The sequence below is a fragment of the Crotalus tigris genome, unplaced genomic scaffold (assembly GCF_016545835.1).
Source record: "Crotalus tigris isolate CLP2741 ecotype Arizona unplaced genomic scaffold, ASM1654583v1 scf7180000018485.2372832, whole genome shotgun sequence".
Lineage (NCBI taxonomy): Eukaryota > Metazoa > Chordata > Lepidosauria > Squamata > Viperidae > Crotalus > Crotalus tigris.
The window spans coordinates 478448-502963 of NW_024097033.1; positions in this window are offsets into that span (position 1 = coordinate 478448).

The window sequence follows — 24516 nt, forward strand, 5'->3', positions numbered from 1 at the left end:
TTTGCAGTCAGAGGCCTTCTAGAAAGGCCTCTGCAGCCGAGAACCAAGCTAAGGGTTGAATCCATAGCTCGGTTCTCAATTGAAGAGGCCTTCTGGAAAAGCCTCTGACTGAAATGCAGTCCGGAGTTCCATTCTCAGCTGCAGAATGAAGCTGCTCCTTCGACTGCAAAAGAAGTGGGCCAGCGAGGTAAGTATTGATCCAGGGAGGCCTGGTGATCTGACCCGACTCCTCAAACACAACAGACACACCAATAAATCTTCAGTTTTACTTTTATTCAGGAGCGCCAGCAGCTTCATCCAGCTGACTGTTAAAGTCTTTAGTTGCTTCCAAACAATGGCGCTCGCTCCCTTTTCCCCTGCAGGGGTCTCCCAAAACCCAGAGTTGATTTCAGTTTCTCACCACGCTTGCAGCAAGAGTCCTTAGGCAAGCTGGCTTTTTTCCAACGTGCACCACAGGATCCAAGGAAAACTCCAGCAAGTTTACAAACCAGAGTCAGGAATTCCAAATAGAAGTGGCTGACCGGCAGGGACACGAATAGTTGTCTGCCACACCTATTTGTCTCCGCCCCTGCCTTTTATCCACAGCTGATGGTGGGGCTCTCTTAGCAGCTGATCTCAGCTTCCACCACACCTGTGCATCAATCACTGGCTCCATGTGATCCTCCTCTCCTGAATCACTTGCCTCAAGGCATGGAGGTCTCAGCCTTTCCATCTGGGGGCTGGCGGACGGCTCAGGCTCTGCCTCTGTCCCTGACTGCGACAGTTCCATTCCTTCATCCCCATCGGAGCTTTCAGATGACCCTGACGCTGAGGCCGATGTCCATCCCTGTGCTTCCTCCTCTGAGTTGGCTGTGGAGTTTTCCGGTGGCCGAGAGGCCACAACACCTGGCTGCAATAGTAAGGTCCACTCCCTCACCCCCACCCTAGCTTGATTTTTAGGCATGTACTTTGCCCCAAAACTAGGGCTTATTTTTGGGATAGGCTTTACTTTTGGGGAATCATGGTATACACACATACATATTATACATACATACATTTATATGTTTGTGTGTGTACATATACATATACTATATATGTGTATATTGTGTGTGAGATTCTATCTTGAACTTGCAGCAATGGATTAATTAAATCTTTCCTGAAAACTCAGTATTTGGGTAAATTCCTTAATGTTTCTGCTGAAATAACAAAATTCATGTTCATATGATTTGTATAATTTATACAGGTAGCATTGAATTGGGCTTAATTTGTACTAATTATTTATCCATTTTAAGGCTAGGGTATAACCTTTACATGAATTTGGAATACTCAGTAAGTCAATCCAGACTATTTTTAAAATGGATATATTGAACAAGTTCATTATTCTCCCAAAATTCTCAAGACTGGAAAAAGAGAAAAGGCAAAATAGTTTTCCTGCAAGTACGAATGACCTCCCCCCATATATCTGGAATTTTGAGATACTAGACAGATTAGGCCTTTCTACTTTTTGTTTGGGGAAAGGGAGGGTTGGTGTAGCATGAGCAAGTAAGTATCATCCTAAAGGCTTGTGAGGGTTTGGACAGATGTGAACCTAGTCACTACCCAGACATAGACCTGCATGTATGGAAGACTTTAGCAAAATGAAGGAGCAGTATGTGACACAGATGCTTCACCACTTGTACACTTCTCACTGTAAAAGGTGGGAAATAGTTTGCTGGGTAAGATCTGGCTAATCAGGATCCCAAACATTCAGAAACATGTTCATGTTTCAAAGCTAAAATCAATATTTTGCCTCAAGTATCCGTTTATGATTTATATTGAAAATAAGTACTTTGCTTTGGTCTTTTGCTAATACTCTTAATTTTTCAATTCATGTCATTCAGTGCTTAAATCATTAGGCAGTTTTATATTGCTTGTAATTTAAAACAACTGAAACTGTAATCTTTTTAGCTTGGTTGAGAATCATATTGGGTTTCTTTTACAGATAACAGAGTGTAATCAAATTCCGCATCTGTGTAAGATTTTTATTCTGTTACAAGCAAAGCGTTGATTATAAATGGGTCAAACATTTAGCAATAAAATCGTTTAGGAGGGACTTCCAACAGATTACACAAATTATCTTGATGATCTACCATTTCTGTTGTGATGGGTTACAATCTTTGTCCATTTATTTAGAAGAAACACTGGCAATCACTAGAGCAATTAGGTATTTAGAGAGCCATTTGGTGTAGTGGGTGAGGCATCAGACTAGAAACTGGGAGATTTTGAGTTCTAGTCCCACTTTAGACACAAAGCAAGCTGGATGACTTGGGCTGGTCGCTTTCCCTCAGCCCTGGGAAGAAGGCAAGGGCAAACCTTGCCAAGAAAACTGCAGGAACTTGTCCAAACAATCTCCAAAAATTGGAAACAATTGAACAGACAAAAAAAGGGGAGGCATGGATAGGATTGTCTGAATACAGAAAGGCATAAGATAGCCTGTTCCTGTTATAAAGTGAGAAAGATTATAGTGCAGAACCCTGATAAGAAAAAGCTGTCAAGGCTGTCTGAGAGTAAAGTAGAAAACCTACTCTAAAGTAGTCTAGATGTTACAATCATGACAAATGATTTTTATGCTTACCAATTCTCCCATGTAACTTGATACTGTACCATTATATCCCTTGGGCTCAAGGAAAACCAGCCCTCCAGCAGGCAGGAAGATGAGGATTCTGTGCTTTTCCATCTCTGAGAGATATTACTTGACTCAGCTAAAGGGCATATACTGTACAGTCTAATAGCCATAGACTGATAAGGGTATATTTAGAGGAAGATGAAAACATTAAGGCTGAACCATTGTCAAGACATTGAAATCTGGATTAACAACCTGCCTCCATTTTACACTGTTACTATTAACTGGAGAAAGTACAAATCACGTCTCAAAGATGGCCTGTTTAAGCCTGAAATGTGTCATAAACCAGAAAATAGCATCTAATTTACATGTTTTCATTAACATAATTAACAGTTTGCATCACATTTGCTTGAACATCAAGGATGCTACCAATGCCAAATATGTTTCCTCCTCATAAATTTTATTATTATATGCCCTGAGGGGCCTTTAAATTTTAGATTTGTTTGTTTGTTTAATCCAGGCAATCCTTTCTCACGCCAACTGGTTGCACCAACTGAGATTTCACTCTTTTTATTAAAAATGCTCCTCTCCCTCTGAAAATTTGTCACAAAATAAAAAATCAGGTAAGTCCTTAGGATTTTCTTCCAGTTTGGGGGACATTTGATTTTTATAACTCCTCAGTAAATTAGTCTTAGACAATTACCATTTCAGATTTTGCTAGCAGAAAAAAAACCAATTATGTGGGTTAGTTCTTATAATGAAGTATGAAGGTCTCAAAGAATCCAAATGTTCCATTCGGGGATATAGTTTGACACTTTTCTTAACCTGTTTCCATATCCACATTTTCTGTTCCTAGATGCCTTTATTACCCACACCCAGATTGCTCAAGATGAACAAAGTATCAGATTTCTAGATACATTAAATGACTAAGACATAGACTGGGATGGACAGAGGAGATGCAAATTCTGAATTAATCCTAAATGGTAATGATTTGTTATGGGTATGGAAGAACTGATAGAAAATGGTGACCATTTTATTATCAAATTTAGCATACATGGATGTGGGAAATTGGTATCCCACACAATCGTACTCAAATATACACTTCTAAAAAGAGGTCATCCAGGGGTCTAGGGTCCACTATCATCAATGTGCCAAGGACACCCAATTCTACACTGCAATCCTGGGTTGCTCTGGAGGACTGTTGAAGTCTTGTCATGCTATCTGGAGGCTGTAAGGACTGGGTGGGAGAGAACAGGCTTAAATTGAATCCTCGCAAAACAGCTACCGTTGTTTGCACTTTGGGGTTTCTGTACAACCCTTCTCTCGCCTCAGGGTGAGGTTGCAGTGCCCCTGAAAGAGCAGGAGTATGACTGGAGACCCTTCCTGGTCTTATAGTGGAGGTCATAGGGGAAGGGGTCTTCACCCAGCTTCAGGCAAAGTAGCAGTGTTCCAGTGAGTTTTTGGCCCTTAAGTACATAGAGTATGTTCACAGAGGACAGATTTGTCAAGACAGTGAGCATATCTAATATTCCTTCCTCTTCCTATTTTTCACACAACAATCTTGTGAGGTGGATTGGGCTTAATTGACATTGAAGTTCCAGCATCCAGTTTGTTTTTCATAGCATAAGGAGTTTAGTACCCACAGAGTTAGGTTTATGATTTTTAGCATGCTAGATACAGGCTCTTTCACCTGTAACCCAACTCTTTGTCCTTACTAATGAGAATATAGCATATATTTTACACTCAAATATCTCTGACTCAATGCATGTGTGGCAGATCTAGTTTTAATCCAGGTAAATTCACAACTGAGAATGATGTGGACAACTGCATTAAATTTTATTATGTTTTTTTGAAAGAAAGTAAGAAAGAAATCATACAAATTATATGGAAGGAAAAAGAATAATGTATCATTACAGAAATACAGCAGCTAAACAACAAATCTGAAATATCACACTAATATATGCCAATGTATTCTTAAGAATGTTCCTCATTGCTGAGGTAAATTATTATATTGCTCTTATTTTGTACGTTATATTTTACTCTTATTACAGAATTTATGTGGACCATTCTGAGTCAGATATGATTACATAGTACATTTAAATCTGATATTTCTTTTTTTAAAAAAAGCATAAAGGTGAGCCCCTGTTCTGCATAGGAATCCCAGACAACAGATAACTCATCCAGGAAAAAAGTAGAAGAAGCTCATCACCTATCATTGGTCATTGATTCCAACTGTTTAATCTTATACATGGTTTTCTTAAACTTGTAGGTTGCAATTCATATTTATTATTACTAATATATTTTAGGCATGAATAAATATGATCAAAATAAAGCATTTATCCTATACTGTAGAGAAATGTCAGTGAATCCTCTTTATCTCATCTGTTGAACAAAAAGAGAAAAATAACTTTTTCCTTTTAATCCCAGTATTTGAAGACATTCTTTTTTAAAAAAAAAAGTGGCCCACATTTTCTTTTCTAGCCCTGAATGATATGTTAAGGGCCTAAGACAGATATTGTCAGGGGACAGTTCCAAAATGTCAGTAAAAGATAATTGGATAATTTTTCTTTACAAAAAATGTAAGTGGTTACAAAATGAATGGAAGAAGAGAAGGAAATAGACAATATTTATATGGAACCAACAGATATAAAGAAAGAAGAACTCTTTAAAGATAGTCCTCTTTAAACAATCACAATTAGGACAGGTAACTCAGTTGTTAAATGAAGCAGTCACTAAGTAAAATCACAGCTGCTTATGATCTTACTTTACTTTTCCTTTGTCTTATAGACCTGCAAAGGCTATAAATTAGAGGATTTGTTGCAAAGTTACTTTTTCATTATAATTTAAACAGGCACCAAGCAAGGCAGTTGCTAAACAAGGATTACCTGTACACAGGAACTGATGGCTCTAAGAATTTGGTCATAGAAATATATAGGCAGAAGACTGGTGACCTATAGGAATGAAAATATTAATTCCTCATGATCAAACATTTTTTCTTAGCCAGTATATTTTGAAAGATGTGGTTGTAGCATTCTTGTACTGCTGCTCTTGTCTGATGAAAAATAGTCGCAGTTTGACAATTTAGAACTCATTGATCATCCACTTTTAAAATATGTTGCATTTCTTTCTGATTGCAAGGGAAGAACTTTTTTTTTGTAAAAAAATTTTTATTTTCAATTTTACATTACATTCATAGAAAATACTTCAGATAAAGAGTAAAATAAATTTATACACATAACTTTTGGTATTGCTCACCCATTTCCCCCCAAACCGCATCGACCCTCTAACCTCTTCTCTCACTTCCCTCTTTCCCTCTTCTTCCTCACTCTCCCCCTCTCCTCCTTCTCCTCAACCTTCCTACTTACTTCTCCCCTTCCTCCTATCTTCTCACTCCGGATGCAGTCCAGGGGAAATGCCCGAGCAATTCCTCTCTCCAAATTAAAACATCAATATTATATACAATAAAACTATTTCTACTTATCTGAGCTATTTAACCTCCAACCCATCCTCCCCCCACCCCCGACTTCCCAGAGCCAAGTACAGGGTTATACAAACATATTAAACATAATCTATTTAAGTTTACTATTATACAATAACCAAAATCATACTAACCCTTAACTCTCTTCAAACTTTAACATCATAATTTTATAAACAAATCCATTACTCATAAAATAAATGAAACTTTGTAGTTCCATATTTCTTCTGAACATATTCTATCCATCTTCTCCATACAATAACATATCTCTCTTGTGAATGGTCCTTTAAATAAGCAGAAATTTTAGCCATTTCTGCTAAATTAGAAACCTTAAATACCCATTCTTCTAAAGGAGGCAGAGAATCTTTCTTCCAATATTGACCCACCAATAATCTTGCTGCTGTTATTAAATTCAACATTAATTAATAGTTTCTTTAGCATCAAAATCCACAAAAATACCCAAAAGAAATAACTGGGGAGTAAATTTAATCTTCCTTTTAAAAACCTTTTGAATGTTCCACCAGATCATAATTTAAAAAGCTTTAATATTTTTACAAGTCCCAAGGGAAGAACTTTTGAAGTACATGTGTATGCCTGTGTACTTGCTGAAGGAACAAGTCTGCCCTTTGTCATTTTAAAAACTTCAAAAAAGGAAAGAGCAAAATGCAAGGTAACAATTGCTACAGTAATTAATACAAACATGCATACACACTCCATCACTTTTGTACCAATTAATCTAGATATGATACAGAGAAATTTATACAAGTTGGGGGAAAACAGACACTGACCAAAGCCAAGATCATTTCTTTTGGGGGAATATTTCACCAATTAAAAAGCAAAAGCAATTTGAAACCTATTAATTAAAGAATGAAGGACATACATTTGGTTAGATTGACAGGGTAGCTTTCAGATCAGTAAACATCCTTCAGTTTTACTAGGTTAAATTATATGTCACTATGGTACAAGAAAAGGTGGGATGTCAAAATACCTAAGAATATTGTAATAGTGTTTGTTGTTATAAAGTCTAACTTTCTCCCTCTGCCAAAACCATGCAGAATGATGGAACACCTCCATCCCTCTTTGGGAAATTTATTAGGTAATATCAACCAACAACAGATTAACCATTACTGTTGTCTTTTTCTTCCCCATCTCCCTTTCTCTAATTAACAAGACTGAGTAGTCAGTTCAGAGATTCAATTTGAAGATATTTTAGTTGACCCTCAGAATGAAGCTGGTATTTATAATTACCCAATAATTTGATCTGAATCATTCTATTCAATGAGCCAGTATTAAACTGAATAAACTGGCTGTTTAGGTCATGAACATATATATTATATACAGCTCAGAGTCCTTGGTGCTCTCTGAACTTGGTTGTCTTTCTGCAGATATTTTATTATTCAGTTAGATCAGGGGTGTCAAACTGCTGGCCCGTGGGCTGGACGCGTCATCAGGAAACCACGCCCATCCCATTGCTGGCAATGGCGAAAAATCTTTGATACGTTGCGCGACGTCGCGAGTTTGACATGTCTGAATTAGGTAGAGAACTGAAGATGTTACCTTGTTGGGTAATGAACTGTCTACAAGAAAACAACCAAGCTCAGAGAGCATCAAAGAATCCACATACACTTTTAGCATGTGAATCACTTTAAATCAAGGGATCAAACTGAGCTAAGTTTGGATATTTTGATTCAAATCTATTCAATTCAAATCAATTTGATTCTAATTAGTTGTCAAGTCAGATAACTTTGATCCAAATTGACAGTATGAACCAGATCAGATAGGAATTGCACAAGTCCATTAATTTCACTTTCCAACCGCAGTCAATCCAACTGATATTCAGAATACATTTTCAGAGAAGATGCTGAGAGAAGTCCAAACAAGCCACAAAAGGCCCTCTGTGTTGAAGTGAGCCCTAAATTGAGATCAGACAACAGACATTCTTTGCCATTCTCGCCTTGATTAATTTCCATCCATTGTTTCTTATCTTGCATTCTTTGGAAAATAGGTTGACCCCCTCTTCTTCGTTATAGCCCCTCAAATATTAGAACACTGCAGTCATGTCGACCTTATGTAATCTTTTTCACTAGACAAGACATACCCAATTCCTGCAACCATTCTTCATATATTTTAGCCTCCAGTCCCCTTGTCTTTCGTTGCTCCTTTCTGCACTTTTTACAGAGTCTCTACATCTTTTTTATAATATGGTGACCAAAAATGGATGTAGTATCAAGGATGGTCTTACCAAGACATTATAAAGTGGTATTAACATTTCATGTGATCTTGATGCTATCCCTCTTTTAATGCAGCCTAGGATTGCATTGACTTTTTTGGCAGCTGCAACATACTGCTGGCTCTTATTTAAGTGACTGTCCACTAGGACTCCAAGATCCCTCTCACAGTTACTACTATTGAGCCAGGTTTCACCTAATCTATACCTGTACATTTTATTTTTCTTGCCTAAATGTAAAACCTGACTTTTCTTTATATCCAATTTCATTTTGCTGGATAGGGCCCAGAGAACAAGCCTATCAAGATCCATCTGGATTTTAAAACTGTCTTCTGGTCTGCAAATCTGATGAGTTCCTTTTCTATTCCTTCATCTAAATCATTTATGAAGATATTGAAGACTCCTGGGTTTAAAATGGAACCTTTTGGTACTCAACTGCTTACTTCCCTCCATATAGTATCATTAAGGACTACACATTGAGTGCAGTTTGTCAGCCAGTTACAAATCCATTTGGTGGTGATGCTGTCTATCCCACATTTTTTTTAGCTTTGCAAGTAGGTTGTGGTCTATTTTGTCGAATGCTTTACTGAAATCCAAGTATACTATGTCCTATGGCACATTTTAATGCCATGCTGTATTAAAAAAGAATATTTCAGAAATCAGTTAATGGCATTAGCTCTTGTCTGACCATTCCCCTGACTGTGGCTCCTCCTCCTTTCTCCCAAGGTCATTTTCACATACCATTGCAAACCTGCACATTTGGAGAAATCTCCTACCAGTGAGTATAGCTTGGCCTTAAAAGTGGTGAGCTCTTTTTCTTATTTGTACTTAAAGAGTGCCTGGAGGGCCACCTGTCAGGAATAATTCTGCATTCTGGACACAGCACAGAATTGCACTAAATTATTGCCATTATCTCTTCAAACTACTTGAGATGCTTCAGAAAGGTTCTGGTCTAGTTTCAGCAGAGCTATGGATCCCCTGAAGAGCTTGGGTGGATGGAGACAACTCTTCTATGTGTAGCCAAATGCAATAAGCATTCTCAATAACTGTAAACCATAAAGAGGAGGCAATCTCTAATTTCAGCATACTGTTAAAATAAAATTTTAAAAAATTATGTGCCCACATTGGTTATTATAAAAGCTTTATCAATCCATAAGTGCTGGCCATCTGGCAGCAATCTGATTCACAGGCATTTTTTTTTCCTTTCAGATAATTAAGATGTAATGTCAGTTGGGAAGGCAGAAACATTATACAGGATATTGTCTTCAGCCATTGAGGAAAGCAAACTGGAACATTTATGAACATGAAATTGATGTATTTATATTCAGGCAGTGAAACATTTATCCTGTGTCTACAAAGCTCTCTTCCCTGACACATCAGCTGTTATACAAACCCGCTCACAAAATAGGCAGAATCATTGTTGCTTAATGGAGAAGGCTGTAACCAAGTGACATTGCCCCACTTGCCATTAAAGAGTGCCAGCTATCCTTGGAACAGACGTTTTTCTGTCAATCAATTAGTAACAGCCATCTCATTTGTGAAAAGGATTGTGCAAGTGTGTTCCTTTGTTCAAACTTTCATTGACCATCAGCATTACCTAGCTAGATGATGGCTGTATAGTGATTTCTCCTGTAGCTGGACCATTCAGGTGATCACATTTGGAAGATGGACTCTCCCTTAAATGGGACGGGTGCTTTAATACTGGCAACTGACTCCAGATACTGCAGCTCCATACCTGGGCATTGTATTCCCTGAGACTGAACTCAGGGACCTTGGCTAGCAGATAGATTGACTTTTCTGTAATCTAAATTTTAACCAACTGAATGCACCAACTGTGAGAGAGTAGGATTCAATTTGCAGTGGTTGGAAGCTTACAGTTCAAAAATATTCTTCCACTGAGGTAAAATGATGTGAGCATTAGGCAGGATTGATTGATTTTTATTTGTTACAGTTGTCAAGAAATATTTATGTTATATGTGTATACTTGAAAATGCAACGCAATGAATGGGAACTGAATTCAGTACCTTTTGTTTTAAATTCTTCAAAAAATATAATAACAATAAGATAAGACTTTACAAAATAGGCACTAGAGGGGGCTAGAAGAAACTAAAAATTGCAATTAAAGGAGAAGAACAGCTAAATTATAAATACAAAATGAAACAAAATATTTTAACACTGAACATATTGAAGGATATTTGTGAACAATAAATCCAGAAGTTAATTGTAATAGGGTCTCCTCCTTAGGGATACTCATGGCCCTCTTTTCTGAATATTGCCAGACTCCAATTCTAAGCAGCGTGAAAGCTGCAGTTGATTAATCTAGAGGCACTGAATGGTTTTCAAAAAATGCAAAGGAATGGTAAATGCATCAATCACCCTGGGATGCTCTATGAGACATTCGCTTTCCAAACTATGAACAAGATTGGTGGTGATATCACCATGTTGCAATTAAAGAATGAAAAAGATGATTATTTGAAGCCTTGTTTCAACGGGCAACTTTTTTCCCTGGCTTTATGCAAATCTGCATGTTAAAATTTGATCACGCACAATGATTTTGTATCTGTGTAACCTCATATATAATTCCGCAATGTTTCAAAAATTATCTGTCTCCAAAATGGTTATTGTAAAAGGTTTATCAGTAAATAAGGGCTGGCCATCTGGCAGCAATCTGATTAGCTGCCATGTTGTTGTTGTTTTTGGATAGCAATTAAAATGCAGTGTTGGTAGGAAAAGACAATAATTATTCATCTTGATTATTTCTTTCCCAATATTTTTAATTCCAGCATGGCAAATTTATCAACCTACTTCTCTTCTGTGAACAAGATTGCTTTGTGCTGTGAGTATTTCTCAATGAGAAGCAAACCGCTTGGTCAAAACAGGTGAACTTTCTGTTGCTGCAGCTATGTATGCTGCAGCTTTTAATATTTAGTGCTAATGGGAGAAGGCTACAAAGCTCTGGATATGACAGGGGTAACTGTAATAGCCCCTTTATGGATTACTGCCTTGTTGTGGCGAAGGGGCTCGCGTAACTCAATGAAGCTATAAGCTATGCCGTGCAGGGCCACCCAAGACGGACAGGTTATAGCAGAGAGTTCTGACAAAATGTGATCCACTGGAGAAGGAATGGCAAACCACTCCAGTATCTTTGCCATGAAAACCCCATGGACAGTACTAAAAGGAAAAAAGATATGACGCTGGAAGATGAGCCCCTCAGGTTGGAAGGTGTCCAATATGCTACTGGGGAAGAGCAGAGGGCTAGTACTAGTAGCGCCAGAAAGAATGAAGTGACTGGGCCAAAGCAGAAAGGATGCTCAACTGTGGATATATCTGGTGGTGAAAGGAAAGTCCGATGCTGTAAAGATTTTTTCTCCATAGGAACCTGGAATGTAAGATCCATGAATCAAGGCAAGCTAGACGTAGTCAAAAAAGAGATGACAAGACTGAACATCGACATCTTAGGAATCAGCGAACTAAAATGGACAGGAATGGGTGAATTTAACTCAGATGACCATCAGGTATACTACTGTGGGCAAGAATCCCTCAGAAGAAATGGAGTAGCCTTCATAGTCAATAAAAGAATAGGAAAAGCAATACTGGGATACAATCCCCAAAATGACAGAATGATCTCAATTCGAATCCAAGGCAAACCATTCAATATCACAGTAGTCCAAATCTATGCCCCAACCACTGGTGCTGAAGAGGATGAAATTGACCGGTTCTATGAAGCCCTACAGCACCTTATAGAATTAACACCCAAAAATGATGTCCTTATCATCATGGGGGATTGGAATGCTAAGGTAGGAAGCCAAAAGATAACCGGAATAACAGGCAAGTTTGGCCTTGGAGTACAAAATGAAGCAGGGCACAGGCTAATAGAATTTTGTCAAGAGAATACGATGGTCATAACAAACACTCTTTTCCAACAACCCAAGAGACGGCTCTACACATGGACATCACCAGACGGTCAACATAGAAATCAGATTGACTATGTGCTCTGCAGCCAAAGATGGAGAAGCTCTATACAGTCAGTAAAAACAAGACCAGGAGCTGACTGTGGCTCAGATCATGAGCTTCTCGTTGCAAAATTTAGGCTTAAATTGAAAAAAGTAGGGAAAAGCACTAGGCCACTCAGGTATGAACTAAATCATATTCCTGATGAATATACAGTAGAGGTGACAAATAGATTTAAGGAACTGGATCTGATAGACAGAGTGCCTGAAGAACTATGGATGGAAGTTCGCAACATTGTACAAGAGGTAGCAACTAAAACCATCCCAAAGAAAAAGAAATGCAAGAAAGCAAAATGGCTGTCTGAGGAAGCTTTGCAAATAGCTGAGGAAAGAAGGGAAGCAAAGGCAAAGGAGAAAGAGAAAGATACACCCAATTGAATGCAGAATTCCAGAGAGTAGCTAGAAGAGATAAGAATGCCTTCTTAAATGAACAGTGCAAAGAAATAGAAGAAAACAACAGAATAGGGAGGACCAGAGATCTCTTCAAGAAAATTGGAGATATGAAGGGAACGTTTCATGCAAAGATGGGCATGATAAAGGACCAAAATGGCAGAGACCTAACAGAGGCAGAAGAGATTAAGAAGAGATGGCAAAACTACACAGAAGAACTATACAAGAATGAGCTTAACATCCCAGATAACCACAATGAGATGGTCATTGACCTCGAACCAGACATCCTAGAATGTGAAGTGAAATGGGCCTTAGAAAATCTGAGCAACAACAAAGCTAGTGGAGGTGACAGTATTCCAGCTGAGCTATTCAAAATCTTAAAAGACGATGCAGTAAAAGTGCTACACTCAATTTGCCAGCAAATTTGGAAAACTCAACAGTGGCCACAGGATTGGAAAAGGTCAGTTTACATTCCAATTCCAAAGAAAGGCAATGCCAAAGAATGTTCAAACTATCGCACCATTGCACTCATTTCACATGCTAGTAAAGTTATGCTTAAAATCCTACAAGCTAGACTCCAGCAGTATGTGGATCGAGAACTACCAGAAGTACAGGAAGGATTTCGAAGAGGCAGAGGAACTAGAGATCAAATTGCCAACATACGCTGGATCATGGAGAAAGCTAGGGAGTTCCAGAAAAACATCTACTTCTGCTTCATTGACTATGCAAAAGCCTTTGATTGTGTGGATCACAACAAATTGTGGCAAGTTCTTAAAGAGATGGGAGTACCAGACCATCTCATTTGTCTCTTGAGAAACCTATATGCGGGTCAAGAAGCAACAGTGAGAACCGACACGGAACCACTGATTGGTTCAAAATTGGAAAAGGAGTCCGGCAAGGCTGTATACTGTCGCCCTGCCTATTTAACTTATATGCAGAGCACATCATGAGAAAGGCAGGGCTAGATGAATCAAAAGTTGGAATTAAGATTGCCGGGAGAAATATCAACAACCTAAGATATGCAGATGATACCACTCTAATGGCAGAAAGTGAAGAGGAACTAAAGAGCCTCTTGATGCGGGTGAAGAAGGAGAGTGCAAAAGTTGGCTTGAAACTCAACATTAAGAAAACCAAAATCATGGCATCCGGCCCTCTCAATTCCTGGCAAATAGATGGGGAAGAAATGGAGGTAGTGACAGATTTTATTTTTCTGGGCTCAAAGATCACCTCAGATGGGGACTGCAGCCAAGAAATTAAAAGACGCTTGCTCCTGGGGAGGAAAGCTATGGCAAATCTAGACAGCATACTAAAAAGCAGAGACATCACCCTGCCAACAAAAGTGCGTATAGTCCAGGCCATGGTTTTCCCAGTTGCAATGTATGGCTGTGAAAGTTGGACCATAAGAAAGGCTGAGCGCCAAAGAATTGAGGCCTTTGAACTATGGTGCTGGAGAAGACTCCTGCGAGTCCCTTGGACTGCAAGGCGTTCAAACCGGTCAGTCCTAGAAGAGATCAACCCCGACTGCTCTTTAGAAGGCCAGATCCTGAAGTTGAAACTCAAGTACTTTGGCCACCTAATGAGAAGGAAGGATTCACTGGAGAAGAGCCTAATGCTGGGAAAGATTGAGGGCAATAGAAGAAGGGGACGACAGAGAATGAGATGGCTGGATGGAGTCACTGAAGCAGTAGGTGTGAATTTAAATGGACTCCAGAAGATGGTAGAGGACAGGAAGACCTGGAGGAACGTTGTCCACGGGGTCGCGATGGGTCGGACACGACTTCGCAATTAACAACAACAAAACTGTAATAGATCCATCAAGGAAAGTGGTCCTAATAATTTAATGAAACTACCCTTCACAGATGCTTCACATTGCAAATATAGAGAAAAAGACTGCTTGGTACCTTGGAAAAGTGCCTTCTATTTACAATTATGGAAGTAACATGGGAAACTAATCAATAGCATTATGAGAAGACAAGAATTTGATGACACATATTAAATTGAACATCTCTGCTAGAAGTAAGAAAGCCTGAAAACTGCAATAATAATGAACTACATATTATTCTAATTAAAGTTCTCTTGGTTCATTTGCACAAGTAAACTCAGGAACGTCATCAAAGAACAACTAAACTGATTAATCACTTAATCACAACAGAATATATATAAAGTTGCCTTACATGATGTTAGGCCATCAAGAAAGCTGCCGTATATTCTGAGTATCACAGCACTCCAAGGTCTCAAACAGAATTGCATCAGGTGACCTGAGTGCAAAAGGTTTCAAATTGAAATTCAGAATCTGTGAACGAGGAAGTATGAATAGATATGACCAAAAAAAAAGGGGGGGGGGCACTCTCAGCAGAATGAAGGGAAACTAAAGTTAAGGAAAAAAGTATATGGAAGTTACCTGGAACAAAATGAAAATTTATGCTACAAAGTATCACAGAAGTGTGCAGAGTTCAGTTAATGTAGTATAAAAAATATGCTAGTGTTAATGATGAAGAGCAAGAGACTATGGATGAGGAAAAGTGCGCCCAACTGAATGATTTCTACAAAATTAAGGATGGGAGAAAGCTACTGTATAACATGCATATAGAGAAAGTGATAGATGCAAAGAATGTAGCTAAACAAAAAAAGAAACAGCTAAATATAAAAAGAGGCACAAAAATGCAGAATACTTTTGATATACATTTTTTAAAAATGGTTTTGGAAGTGAGTGAAGGAAACTAAACAAAAGACCTCCTGTAGAGTGAATTAAATTAAAGGTGGCAACATAATTTGGGATGTAATTGAAGTGAGAGAATCCTGCATTAACCAAACACAAAAGTGTTTGATTGTGCAAGTTTTAAACAGGAAAGTGTTTAATTATGTAAGTTTCAAACATGAAACTTCAACCTTACATGATTAAATACTTTCCTGTTTAAAACATGAAACAGACCTAGAAAGTGTTCCATATCATGGTCCTGGATGCAACAGCAAGGAATAAAATTGATCATGCTATTGCCATGTATACTATGTGAAACCAAAGCATCTTGTTTGCTGAAGGAACTCCCATAGGTGGATGTATGTGCTATAACCAATTCATGCTCTCTTATTAATTTATAAATCAAGCTTAGTTATAATGTAATTTTCAGTTGTCATGATGAGTGAAGGCAACTGTTATTGCTTATACACCATTATTTATTTCTCAGTTTATTGTTTGAGCCTAACCAACTGTGGCTTATTAGCCAAGCTGCAACTTATCATAATGAAGGAATAGTGATGGGAATTTGGGGAAGTACCTCCAGTGTTTTCTCTTTGCCCCGAAGTAAAAGTATCAGATCTTACTTGGACAAAAATGGCCCCATGTCTTAAAATTGCTTAGGCTAGGAAAATATGGGACTCAAGACATTATTGAGAAAGGGATTCAGTTGGGAATATTTGAAGGCCACTTGGCAGTTTCTGATTTTTTTTTTACTCTTCCTCTTCATTCTGTGTCTCTTTTTTCTTCAGATTAGCCTTCTCTGTAGGAGAGTTATTCTCAATGCCTGGTCATTTTAAGTCTCTTTTCTGTCTTTGGATTATTTCATGATCAGAACTGTACTCAGCATTCCACATTTTAATTCTCATATGGAAATGAACATCTGCAGACAGTAGCATTGCTCTGCCAGCAAAACACTCAATCTACTGCCATGTTTCAGGATATAAAGACACCCCCCCAGCCCCCATTTAACTCACTTGTCCTTGTTAAAGATAAGTCTTTTTAAAAAATTTGTATAGTTGATATACTACTGAGAACTTCATGAGATGGTGGCTTTTATGGGAGGGACTCTTCCCCATCCTCTGCTTCCTAGCATCTCTGCTCAGCTTCAGTTACAACTAACCTTCTTTGTCACCTTCCTTTTTCAGTTGGGCTTCTTTGTGATAGGAAATGCGGAGTCATTTGGAAGAGCTTCAGTATGCCGCCTTTGTCAGCATATCATCCAGTTTGTAAGACTGAGAAAAACTTACAGAAGCTTCCTGGCACAGTACCATAATAGGGGTCACCATTACCTTTTTTCTTCAAACACTCTCCCTAATTGCTACTCCTTTCATGGAGGAGGAAGGCTGCAAATGACTATTCAGATGGAAAGAAATGGCACTTTACAATTAAGAAAACATAAACAATATCAAAAACATAAAACAAAATAACGATACAAAGAATACAAAAATTGTGCATCATTGCTGATAATCAAAATTTAACTCTGCAGCTTGTTCATTTTTCATAACATTCCCGAAAGCCATAACAATGAATTCTGGATGATGCTTACAGATTGCTTGAGAATGTCGTGATAGATGCCATCCTTTGAATAATGGGAAGCAAAGATGGCTGCTTTTCCCTGTCAGCCCTTCAAGGTAGACTAGAGGATGCGGGAGATATGAATGCTAATATTATTTTCATTATAAGGTTACAGTAACACATGTATTACTTGCAATTCAGGGTGTGTTTCCCCCCCACCTTTTATTGTCATGAGAACTAGAGACAATGAGAAGCTTTCTCAAATTATATTTCTACCCCTAACTCAGATTTCTTTTATCTGATTATTGCCTAGGTTGTGGCTCTTCCTTCCAGTCTTGTTCCTCAGAGTTGTCCATTGCATGCTTTCAACAACCAATGGGTGAGTGTGATACAGTCCTGCCTGGAAAATTCATCTGGAAGCTCTCTTTGTAAGTTTGGTACATATAGATAGGTGGGCACGGTATTTGCTCTCCTTTTTCCAGAATCTCCCAGTTGTAGCTTTGTGCCTGGACTTTTGATTCCATTCTCCTTTTCTTCCTGGATCCCACCAGATCAAATGATCTTAGAACTGCTACATCTTGCATATTGTTTGATAAACCTTCATTGATATCGCATAAATAAGGTCTTAATATATAGATTTTGGATTCAAACATCATTCTCAATCTTGTTTGAAAGAAAACTTTAGTTTGTGTTTTGAAGTTTGACTGACATGTGTCCAAAGGATATGTTAGATTAGAAGGAACATTTATTGGTTGACCTCTGCAGGAGGCAACTGCTGGCCAAAAGTAGCTAATCGCTTAACTGATAAAGCAAGACTGCTCCTATTGTCTTAATGTGATGTAAGTTTAGAATTAATAAAGAATAAGAATGCCTATTAAAATAGTGGAAGCTCCTTTTGAATAACTTATGTTTAAGGGTAATGGTTAGAATCTCTGTTTTTATGTACTGGAGTTAAAATATTTAAAATTTTGTTGTTTGGATGTATGTATAATTGTTTGATGTTCATTTAAGTTGTATGTTTTTTGTTGTTTCTAAACCCTGTATTCAGCTCTGGGAAGGAGGGGGGAGGGTGATGGGAGGTGGGAGGGGGGGAGTATTTTATTGTAAAACTTTAAAAATTTTCAATAATAAAAAAAAAAGTGGAAGCTCCCTGAAGGGCTTTTTGGGGATGGGAGTGATGAAAATAAATCAAAGATGAAATGTACAAAAAGAGGGTTAAAATAAAAGATAATACCCTTGCTATTTTTTTTTTTTCTGCATTTTGGAAATCCTCCCAAGATGAACTGATTCTTACATAAATTACCATAATTGATTTAACCATTCTTCCTATATTGAAGGGCTCCCATTTGAAAATAGTAAAGTCCATTCCCTTAGTGTCCTTTAACAGTTGCCACCTGTGTAATGTTTTGATTTATTGTAATTCTTACAGACAGTAGATGGGGCTGTATCATAATGAGAGGGACACTGCTTATGAAATGATAGTTTCCTGAGTTAAATGGATCCATAAATTGTGTGGAAAATAAAATCCTATATAAGATGCTGTCTCTGCATGTTTCTTACCAGATTTTAAGCAAATGTTGCTAGCTCATGGAAACTCTATTGGAAGCCAGCAACTATCCTCTCTAAGAGATTGTGTGTTGCTCACAAGTAAAATATACCCTGGGGAGGGAGTGGTGGTAGAGTTCACCATCTGATTCCTTAATTTAGATTCACTAGAAGTTACCTGAAGCAAGACAAAGGAAGCTAGATCTACAGTGTATTGTGGGGCATGAGCTTCATCAAGACACTTGGCAACGGAGAAGCCTTTAGAAAGAAACATGATAGAAGATTGCCCAGAATGCGCACAGAATTTTTGCTGTCACTGCATTCTGTCAATGTAGACATCGTCTCTCTGCCAGGAGAGTTCCCGGGATTTGACAGTAATGTCTTGCACATATCCTGTGTAGTAAAGATACCCCAGGGAGGAAGCAATCTTCGGACTGCCAAGTACTCAGGCAGCGTGGGTGCTTCGGCAGTGGCTTTGCAAGCAGTATAAATAGAGACTGCGTGGCAAAGGGTTAAAGCTGCAGAGTTTTCCTTATAGTCAGTGAGGACAGATACAAACTTTGTGCCATCTTTAGACTCTAATGTGTACTGACACCAGCTTCCAATAAGGTCTATCTTAAGGATCAGCCACTGGGTCAAGCATAGTTGAGAAGAAGAATGTAGTAAACGGACACAGCAGATCAGAGTATCTTGCAGCCAGAGGCTTTTTTCCCTCTTTGTGGCCTTCCTGGCAGCATCTAGACTGCCTTCACATTGACTGGGATTTCAGTTCAATGGGTCATGATTGACCAACTTCCCAAATTTGTGCTGCCAGAAGCATTGAACTTAAATCCTCAAAGATTTACCATAAGTAGTGTGACTAATAGCCATTCTGACTGGGATTTTTAGAAGTGCCATGCTCGGAGGGTACAAAGCTAATACAATCCTGGGTTGCATAAGCAGAGGCATAGAAGCAAGATCACGTGAAATATTAATACTGCTTTATAAAACCTTAGTAAGACCACACCTGGAATACTACAACCAGTTTTGGTCACCATACTACAAAAAAGATATTGAAACCTTGAAAAAAAAATCAGAGAAAAGCAATTAAGATGATCAAAAGCTTGGAGACTAAAACATATGAAGAACAGTTGCAGAATTTGGGTTTGACTAGTCTAAAGAAAAGAAGAAATAGGGGTAACATGATAGCAGTATTCCAGTATTTGAGAGGCTGCCACAAAGAAGAGGGGGTCAAGTAATTCTCCAAGGTACCAGAGGGCAAGACAAGAAACAATGGTTGGAAACTAATCAAAGAGAGAAGCAACCTGGACTTCCTGTGGCGCTGTGCAGTGCCGATGGCAGCTACTGTGTAGCTGTCCATCTGAGATAGTGTAAAAACTGCGGAGACAGCTGACATCAGCTGTCCCGCGGTTTGAAACTTCTTTCCCGGTCAAAGGGAAAGAGGTGAGTTTTTTTTTCCTTGGATAGTGGTAGAGCCTCCAACCTGAGAGATTTTGGGGGGGGGGTTGAAGGGTGAGCTCCCATAGAGTCCGAGGCATTCTCCACTTCTCAGATGTCTTTGTCCCTTTTTGTTTTGGGACAAAGCAAGACGCCGCTTCCACATCCGCAATTAAAGTGAACTGGTGAGTTGATTTTGAAGCGGACAGAACTGATCAGGGGAATTTATATGTTAATTTTGAACTTTAACTCTGGAGAAGAGAAGAACAATCTTTTCCTTTTCTTTATTTTAAGGGAAAGTAAAATGGCGATGAGAGGTTTCTCTTTCTCATGCGCATGAAAGGAAAGTGAGGAAAGGACTTTCACTTTTTCATTATTTTTTTTTTTGTTATAAAGTTTTAGTAACTTTTGGGACTTTGGGTGTTTGCATGAGAAGGATATATTCTTTTTTTCTTTTTATAAATAGAGGAGGGGTTCTCTTTTCCCTCTTCTTTTTGTTTTTTTTTTCTCATCTTTTGGATTTTTTAAAAAGGAGAAAAACTTTTCAAAATGGCTTCGAAGCGTCAAGCAATCTCTGCTGTGCCTAAAGTGGCTTCTTCTCCGGCAATACTCACAGCTCAACAACCTAAACCTAGATCACCACCACCCTCTCTGCCTGTACCACCACTTACGGTAAAAGATATTCAAGATGTTATGGGTAATGTTGTGTGTCAAATTAGAGAAGAAGTGAAGGAACTTTTAGAAGAGAGAAATAAAATTATGAGGGAAGATATAGTACAGGCTCTGCAAGGACTTGCCTCTGTTGTTGAAAAGCTGGACTGTCGTCTTGAGGATGTTGCAGATAAAGTGGATTTATTGGAAGATCGTGTGGAAAGTATGGAAAAAACAGTGGAGAATTCACAGGATGAAATTGTTATGTCTCAGTATAAGAATCAGAGGCTTGAGGGAAAATATGCAAGAAAATCTGAGGGAGGTGGTGGCAAATGATATTGCTGGGATATTGGAGAGGGATCCAGAGGAGATATTGAGAGAAATAGAAAAAATATTCAGAGTCAACTCGTGGATTGCAAAGCAGAGAAATTTACCAAGAGATGGGGTGATTTACTTTGGAAAAAGATCTTTACATAATGAAATTATACAAGCATTTTACAATAAGAGATTTCAGATTGCTGCTCAGGATGTTATAATTTTAAAGGAGATTCCATCAAAAATTTTAAGAAGAAGAAAGGATTTTGCTTTTTTATCAGATGAACTTAAAAAACGACAGATGCCGTTTAGATGGGACATCCCAACTGGAATTGTGGTGAGCCATGCGGGGACCCGTTATAGACTTAATACTGTTTCAAAGGCAAGAGAGTTTTACATTTCTGTCCTGGGAGCGCGCTCATCATCATCTCTAAGGTTTAAACTATTGGATGTGAAAGAGGGAGGGCAGTTGGTTGAAGATGTTGTATCAATGAAAGCTGGAAAAGCACAGGCTGAGTTGTTACAGCAGTCTGCTGAGATGAAAGAACAGAGAATGACCCGAGCAGCTTATAGACGAAAAGAAAAGGAGCAACAGAAGAAGGAGATAAAAGAATTTACACAAGAATCTGTTTCTGAGCCTGTGGGAGGAGCAAGACCTAAGAGATCTTCGATGATTCGATCTTCGATGATTCGATCTTCGATGGCAGATCTTCAAGCAGTCTTCTCCAGGCTGGCAGCCGGAGGAGATGGCAAAGCTCCTGACCTGGAATGTTAACGGCCTCAATTCTCCACAGAAAAGGAAGACAATATTTCATTATTTGAAGCAATATAATAATGATATTGTTTGTTTGCAAGAAACTCATATTATTTTAAAGGATCAAAAATATTTGATTAATGCTCGATTGGATTCACATTTTGTATCTTCTGCTCCTGGAAAAAAAAGGGGGTGTTGTTATTTATGTTAAGAAAAGTTTGTCAGCTAAATTAATAGATTCTGATTCTCAAGGAAGATATGTTATGATTGAAGTGGGATTGTATGGTAAGAAATTGCTTATAGTGGGTTTATATGCTCCTAATCAACAACAAAAACAGTTTTATAAGTCTTTACATCAAAAATTGATTTCATTGGATTATAGATCTGTTATTTTGATGGGGGATTGGAATGGAGTGTTGGATACACATAAAGACAAGAAAGGACTTTCTACTTTCTTCAAGCAAGCTAAATTACCTAAGGCTTTTTTTTATTTGAAAGATGACTTGGAATTGAGAGACATTTGGCGGGAACGTAATATGGAAGAGAGAGATTTTATGTTTTTTTCTGATAGGCACCAATCATTTTCAAGAATTGATTTTTTTTTTTACTACTACGGACTTATATTCTAGTGTTAAAAATGTAAAAATCTTCCCAAGGACATTGACTGATCATAGTCCTGTATGGTTGGAGTTAATTGCTGAGAAGGAGGAGAGAAGATCGTGGAGGTTGAATGAAAATTTATTTAGATATGAGGTGAATGTACAGAAACTTAGAGAATATTTAAAGGAATTTTTTACTTTAAATATGTCTAAGGGAACTTCAATTGCTATGGTATGGGATGCCAGTAAGGCTTATATGCGTGGGGTTTTGATTCAAATGAATAAGGTTTATAGGCAAAAACAAATGCAAAAACGTAAGGAATTGGAGGATGAGATTAAAATAAAAGAAAAAGCATTAATTTTGAATCCTTTGGATAAGAATGTAAAGGCTTCTATAAATTTGCTTAAAACACAATTTAATATGTTAATGGCTGATCAGGTTGCAACTAATTTATGTTATATGAAACATAATACATTTTGTAATGCAAACAAGCCGGGTAGGTGTTTGGCTTATCAATTAAAGAAGAAACAGAGGTCGAGAATTATAGATAAAATAAATTATAATGGTAAAGTGGTTTTTCAGAAAGAATTGATTAAAAAATCTTTTTTAGATTTTTATACAAAATTATATATGGGTCAGAAAGTACAGAGTTCGGATATAGATAAATATTTACAAGATGCTCATTTTCCGAAATTAACAAATGATCAAAGAGATGAGTTTACACCACAATTATTTTTGTTAGGTATTATTGTAGACTGTGATGGTAAAGAGATTACCTTAATGTTAAATTTTATTATGGCGGCAAGGTTGCTGATTGGGCAATATTGGAAGAAGGATTCCTTGCCTACCATAGAAGAATGGTTTCTTAAAGTTTCTTATTTATCAGAAATGGCAAACATTTCGGCTTATCTGAAAGACCATTCACAAGAGAGAGATATCTCGGTGTGGAAAATATGGGTAAATTTTGTACAGAATAAATATGGGATCAGGAAGTATTATTTAGCTTTTGAATAATCTATAGTTTAAAATGGGTATGGTTGGATTTGTAGTTTCTATGTATTGGAGTTAAAGTACTTTAATTTTTTTGGATGTATGTATAGTGGATTGATGTTCATTTAATTTGTATGTTTTTTTTGTTTCTTTAACCTTGTATTCAGCTCTGGGAAGGAGGGGGGAGGGTTATGGGGTGGGAGGGGGGTATTTTATTGTAAAAAGTTTATAAAAATTTTAATAAAAAAAAAAGAGAGAGAGAGAAGCAACCTGGAATTAAGGAGAAACTTCCTAGCAGTGTGGATAATTATCAAGTGGCGCAGCTTGCCTTCAGAAATTGTGGGTGCTCCATCACTGCAGGTTTTTAAGAAGAGTCTAGACAGTCTCTTGTCTGAGATGGTATAGATTGTCCTGCTCGAGCGGGAGTGGGGTTGGACTAGAAGACCTTCAAGGTTCCTTCCAGCTCTATTCTATTCTATTCTATTCTTTTCTATTCTATTCTATTCTATTCTATTCTATTCTATTCTATTCTATTCTATTCTATTCTATTCTATTCTAAAGTTGGGGAAGGCCATATAGAAATGAACTCATTGAAAGGGAGTTTTACCTGTAGCACATAAAACAGTGTCTCTTGTTTGAAACCTGGGCTGTGTAGAGCTTGGAAAGAACACTTTGAATAAAGCACACACTTGCCCCTTTTCAACACTGTTTGTGAAAGTCCCCATTTCCAGAAGAGAATGTTCTTCAGTGTTGCTAGCTGTCCAAGTCACCCTGTGTGAACTGAAGAGCCATATTAATTTGTCTAATTAATAAAGTGAACCAGTTGTAGTACATCCTCATACATGCTCAATATAGATGGTCCTCGACTTACAATCTTTTGTTTAGTGACCATTCAAAGCTACAAAGGCATTGGAAAAAGTGACTTATGACCATTTTTCACACTTATGACTATTGCAGACTGTTACATGACTGTTGTGGTCATATGATCAAAATTTGGACATTTGGCAACTGGCATATTTTTATGATGGTTGCGGTGTCTTGGGGTCTTTTGTGACCTTCTGACAAGCAATGTCAAAGGTAGATTCATTTAACAACCATGTTATACTAACTTAACAACTGCAGTGATTCACATAACAACTGTGGCAAGAAAGGTCATAAAATGGGCAAAACTCACTTAACAATTGCCTTGCTTAGCAACATAAATTTTGGGCTCAATTGTGTTCCTAAGTCAAGGGCTAACTGTACAAACCTCAGTGAGCCTATTTAATGCAGAGGACTATTTAAAACCA